Raw genomic sequence first — 6000 nt, forward strand, 5'->3', positions numbered from 1 at the left:
GGCCTGTGCCCCCCTCCTCCGGCACAGACTGGCCAGGCACCGGGGTCCCCTGACCCCCGCAAGCGACGGCTTTACAAACTGCACCGGCTTGTCGGCAACCGGCACAGGGTCCCTTGCTGTCCACCAGCGCAGACCCCAGAAGCAAGGATGTCCCCAGGGCAAGACGCACTGATGCGGCTCTAGATGATCTCATTTCTCTTTAGATCGAGCTCAGAAAGGCAGCGGTGAGGGAAAAGCATCACAGCCGGCATCTCAAATACTAGCAGTCGTACGACCCTGCCCACCCTCACGTTGCTACAGTGTGACGCTTGCAACCCGTTCAAGAGATGCAAACTGCGACCCCGACCAAGCAGGTCCTGGGAACAGCGGGGCACACACCGACGGTGCCAGCGGAGGCAGGCTGCCGGCAAACCCCATCCCCTGGGGTGGTAAGGGATGCCGGGCTCTCGGAGAGCTGCTCCAGGACTGCTTGTCTACCCAAGGCAAGTGCTAGGGGCTGCCTACACTGCAGGTAGGTGCAATTCTGGGGACGCCCGGAAGCCTCACCGGGTGCCTTCCCTCCTCGTTATCCCAACCGGGATGCTCCAGAGGCAACAGCAGAGAAACAAAAGCGCACATCACCAGAAAATGTATGTCCCAGGCTATCACACAGCTGTAACCAACGCAAATGCAGCATTTCCCCGAGGCAACTCCAGGAAAACATCCTCCACTGACTCAGTTCTTCAAAACAGATCCTTTCCACATGCCCCGAGCTTTTGTTCTCAGCCTTCCTCCTCCCATTGCTCTGCTCCCTGCCCCCCAACAAGGCTTCAATGGGATGTGATTTCTGGCCTGTAATAAAACATTTTCTGACCCCAGAAAAGCCCAGCGGTATCGCACGCCGGCACGAAAGTCCCCAATACCTGGGCTTGCAGGAGGAGGCTGATGCCGGAGATGAGGGGAGCGATATCAGAACTGAGCACCCCTGGGCTGTGCTCGCACCGGCCTGATTCCCACTCCAGCTTCTACAGCAAGGTTCCAGTGCATCTCCAGGAGGCTTCAAACCTGGGGCTCGGGGTTCCCGGGGATCCTCCCAATTCCTTCCCGCGAAGCAGCTCAGGCTCTGAGGGAGTCAGCAGCAAGGACCCAGCCCTTCAGAGACATTTCTGCCACGGAAGCTCAGCTCTCAACTCACCTCTGTCTCCTGTTCCACCCTCCTGGCAGTGACCAGCTCCAAAGGGTGTGTTTGCCCACCAAGTCCTCCAGCCCGGCTGGCTTGAAGCCAGCTGCTCGCCTAAATTAGGGTTACTCACCCGGACGCTTATTGCGTCAGGTCCTCAGGCTGGCGGAGCTGACGGGAAAACACCTCCCTGCCTGCCATCCTCCGAGCACCCTCACGCTGCCGAGCGAAACGCTCCGTTCGCTGCTTATCCCAGAGAATGAGGCGTCTTGCTGGGTGCAGAGAAGGAGAGAGGGGCAGCCCATCCACAAGCATAAACCCTCTCGGTCCCCCCCCTAAACATGCCGCACAGAGGATATCACCACCAGCCGGAGCAGCATCGGGCTGCAAGCAGCTCCCGAAGAAGCGCTTCTGCACTTCCCCAGCCTTCAGCTCGCCAGATCCCTCCCGCGACTCGGTGCCGGAGGAGAAGGAGAGGCTCTTGCGGCAGCTGCCAGGAAAAATCCCTACCAAACATCCCCAGCCTTGGGGAGCAAAGCCGCCAGGCCCCAGCATTTGTTTTGGGGGTCGCGCGTCCGGTTGGCATCTTTAGGAGGGGATGCGGATGCACGGAGAGCGGGGACGGGAGGGATAACTTTTACACCGTGCATGAACGGAGGGGGCCCGGGCTGGGGAAGGGGAGCGTAAAGCGATGGGGGGGCTGTCCCAAGGGAACGGAGGGTCTGTCTCAGAGGTTGGAGGGTCTGATCCAGGGGTTGGAAAGTCTGTCCCAAGGGATGAAGAATCTGTCCCACAGGATGGAGGGTCTGTCCCAGGGGAAGGAGGGTCTGTTTGAGGGGAAGGAGGGTCTGCCCCAGGGCAGGGAGGGTCTGATCCAGGGCAGGGAGGGTCTGCCCCAGGGGATGCAGGGTCTGTCCCACGGGATGGAGGGTCTGTCCCAGGGGATGGAGGGCAGAAGGGACACCCCACACCCCCAGGACAAGCCGGTGGGGACACTGCCCTGCAGGTCCCCATCCGGGGGCTGACACCGGGGTTATGCTGGCCGGCCAGCACGACCCTCCCGCTGGGATATCCGAGGTCACCGCCGGTGCATCCCCCACGGCTATCACACCCCCCCACACCCCCCCCCCCCGACCCACGGGAGACGATCCCGATTTGCCAAGTCGAACGACCCGGCTTTTCGTCGTTCCCCTTTAGCCATCCCGCGCCCCTCCGTTATCCTTACGGCATCCTCGGGGGTCGCCGGTACTCACCGCTACGGGCCGGGCCGAGCAGCTCCCGCGGGGCCGTGGGCTCAGCACCTCCCCACGGCCGCGCCCGCCGCCCGCCCCCCCCCCCCCCCCCCGCCATCACCGCCCACCCACCCCCCCCCGACCGGGGGGGGGGGTGGGTGGGCGGTGATGGCGGGGGGGGGGGGGGGCGGGCGGCGGGCGCGGCCATTGCCTGGGCTCCCCCCCATCCCCCCCCAGGACGAGGATCATGCGTTTTGGGTTAAAAAATTTAAAAAAAAAAAAAAAAAAAAGGAAAAGGATCCACCCCAAAACTTCCCAGCTGGCTTCTTTCGCCAAAAAAAAAAAAAAAAAAAATATATATATATACACACACACGCACAACGCGTGGAAAGGCTGGAAGATGATTTTCCGTGTTATCCACCCAGCTACAAGGAAACCGTAACTTTGTTGGATCAACACCCCTCGCTTTTAACCGAAAACACTGATTTTTCTGCTGCCTGGATGCCAGCCGGGGTTTACCCTGCCCCGGCTGATGTGGGTGCTCCCGGCGCCAGTATCACCCTGCCGAAATCAGTATGGGGGCTGGGTCGGGACCCTGTGCCCCGCTGATGCTGCTTCCCACGGGGAAAAGCTGGTCAAACAAGGAAAACAGGCGAGCCCCAAACGCGTGCCCCAGAATTGGAGGGGAGGCCAAGCCAACCGGCCGGCCAGCGTCACACCTACCCGTCACCCTGCTCAACCCAAGGAGCCGGCGTGCTTTCCCTTCTAGCCTGGTACCACCGGGGTTTGCACCCAACGTACCATTAGCAACCTCACCTGACGCTTGGCGGACGCATCATCAGGCGTCAGGGATGTTTATATAGATATTTTTGCTACGGAGCTAGGGTAATAAGCCTGGAAGCCTCCCTCCGAGGCTTCAGATTAAATAAACCGTCTTTATTTGTACAGAGCCCTTTGCTACGGGCTCTGTTCGTGCTTTTAAAGATCACGGACAAAATAAGCAAGTCCCGTATTCACGCCGGCCAGCTTTCCCCTCGCCGGCAGCTTGAGCTGTTAAAGGCGGAAGAGTTTCAAGGCACCGAGTCAGTTCTCAGCGTCGATGCGGTCCCCCCCTCCGCCAGCCCCGCTCCCTTCCCGGCACCCCAGGAGCGGGGCAGGGGACGCAGGACGGGCTCGCAGGTCACGAATGCTCCTGCTCGGCGCCGGCAACACGACAGGCAATGATGTCCAACTAAAAGCTGAGCCTAGTTTTTTAGGAGTAAACCCCTTCTTGCTGTGTAAACCCGGGCAGAAACCATCACAGGAAGGGATGAGGTTGTGCCTGAAAGAGGAATTCAGCGGGAGAAGTGGGGTCTGTGCCAGACCTGCCCTCCTACCTCCATGCCCGTGGCCTAAAATGTCCCTTTGGGGGAAAAGGGGAGAGGCAGACAGTATTTCATGAATGCCAATGCACCTATTTTCTCCAAAATCAGTTTTTCCTGTGTTTTCTCTCCTGCCCGGCATGATGCCTCCAAGTCACAGCAGGTTCAGCGCTACCTGGAACTCGTTTTAGTGGAGGGGAAACGGCGGCTGCATTTCCAGCTCTACAAAACCAGCAGCCATCGCGTGCAAAAGCCTGGCCCAGCCTGGCTCTGGCTGTTCCCTAGCACAAAATCCGGGCTCCTCACCGCCCTCCAGCAGTGTGTTTATTTACAGCAGTGTATTTCTTTCTAAAGATCTGGTCTCAGGGGGCAAAATCCCTTCTGTGTATGAAACCAGTACTGACTAGCTCAGACATTGTCTTCCGGAGACTGCAGGCAGCCTGAAACAATAGGGGTGTGCGGAGCGTCCCGATACATTTCCATTTTTGGACCGTGATAAATCTGAAATCTAATAGTAACAGCTCTAAAAATGGCCCACGTTAATTAGCTATTTGGGAATCAGTTTGGTATTCAGCCATCACACATGCTCCCCCACGGCCTCACGTTTTCCTGCATACCAGAAGATTCATTTAACCCCTCAAAATTGGACAAAGCCTCCAGGTTTCGCCTTGGAAACTTTCCGCAAGCTCTGAATATGGACAGCAGCAGCGCAGTGAAAATGGGAAGCACGCTGGGGAAGGGCGGCCCAAAAGTCCCTGGCATTCGATGTAAGAAACAAACTAGGGACGGACTGCGTTGCTGTCTTTCACGTACAACTCAATCTAAATCTCTATTTTTTTTAAAATGCAACCCACGCACTCAAAATACAGCACAGGGCCCAGTTTTAGCCAAAATCGCTGGACTAGACACCCGCTTCCCATTTTTGGGGTTTTGCTGACACCTGGTGTTCTGGAAAAGATGCTGTGATGTCCTGCAAGTCCCTTCCCTGGCTTGCGCTGGGATGGCCGCTCTCTCTGGTCAGATGGAGGAGGCATGTCTGGGAGCTAATCCTGAATTTGGGGAAGAACCCGAGAAATGCAGGGCCGCACCTAGATTTTAGAGGCACTCTTTCATATCTCAAGTCAAGAGAAGTGCTGCAGCAGCATTTGCAGCATGCCTTGTAACGTTGCTGCAAACCTCATGGTACAGATGTACGCTTCCTAACGTCAGGAGTCAGGGGAACTGCAGGGGGGGAATCTCAGGTCTCATTTATTTTTAAATAGTGCATTTCATTGCAAGGGAAGACAACCCAACGATGTGATTCGAACCCAAGAGATCTCTCTAGAGTGGCTGCTCTACCCAAGGCAGCCATTTAGGGTTAGCACCCAAGACCCAGAAAACAAAACTGACTTGAAAAGTCAGCAAAAGATCTGTTTGACAGTGGTATTTTCTGGTTTTCCCCCTGGTGCATGGGCCTGCGGCAACAGCAAAAGGCTCTGGCTCTGGTTGCTATCGAAGATGACAAAAGAGCCATCACAAAGGGCATTAAAAAGTCCAATCCCCGTACTTTCCTTCTTCATACAAAACAAAATTCAGCCTCTCTTATCACACATAGTAGTTAGTCCTACTAAAATGATGTTTAAAATGCAGGAAAAAATGAATTTTCAGCTCACGGTCTGGACCGAAATGGACTGTTAATGCAAACTCTGTCCGACCTCTTGCATTTCCAAAAGAAGTTCTGGGAGACCAGGGCCCGAGAAGAGCCCAGCCGACAAACACTCTCACCTTGAAAGCTGTGAAGAGCTAACAGCACCGAGACCCCTTTCAGTATGTGATCATGCTGCCTTTTGTGCCACACTCTTCCTCTGATGGGCGCTGGGAAGATTGGGATCTGCAAACTAGATCTGAAAATACAGGATGAAAATAAAAGCCACATTTGGTGAAGCTTTTCCTCAATTCCAGTGTTTGACTCTCAGGTATTACTTATTGAATTATGGCCTGATAAGGAATTTCACTACCTTTTTTTTTTCTTTGTTCTTGTTTTTAAACCCTTTTCAGAGCACAGTCTCCACAAAATGTGTCCCGCCTCTACGCAATAATGTCAGTATCTCACAGAGCCTAATGCTGATCCTTAAATAAGGACAGCGGCTCCCCCAGAATAACAGGCACCAGCTGTCCACGTCCTCTGCCCAAAGGTTTGCTGGACCAGCATTTCCATCTCATTCCAAATGCCTGCCCTGCCCAAATCAGATCAGTTACAACTCCCCAG

The 6000-nt window shown here is 55.6% G+C and overlaps 1 protein-coding gene across 1 annotated transcript in view; it reads right to left on the minus strand.

Moving 5' to 3' along the window:
* The window catches only part of CPNE2 (copine 2), a 60903-nt gene extending 59568 nt beyond the window's left edge, over positions 1-1335 (minus strand). Inside the window, exon 1 of the mRNA XM_050903732.1 lies at positions 1293-1335. The gene's annotated coding sequence lies outside the window, so the exon portion shown is untranslated. The remainder of the gene's footprint in view (positions 1-1292) is intronic.
* Positions 1336-6000: the final 4665 nt, after the last annotated feature.

Source organism: Gymnogyps californianus, chromosome 12 (genome assembly GCF_018139145.2).
Source record: "Gymnogyps californianus isolate 813 chromosome 12, ASM1813914v2, whole genome shotgun sequence".
NCBI classification, from domain to species: Eukaryota; Metazoa; Chordata; class Aves; order Accipitriformes; family Cathartidae; genus Gymnogyps; species Gymnogyps californianus.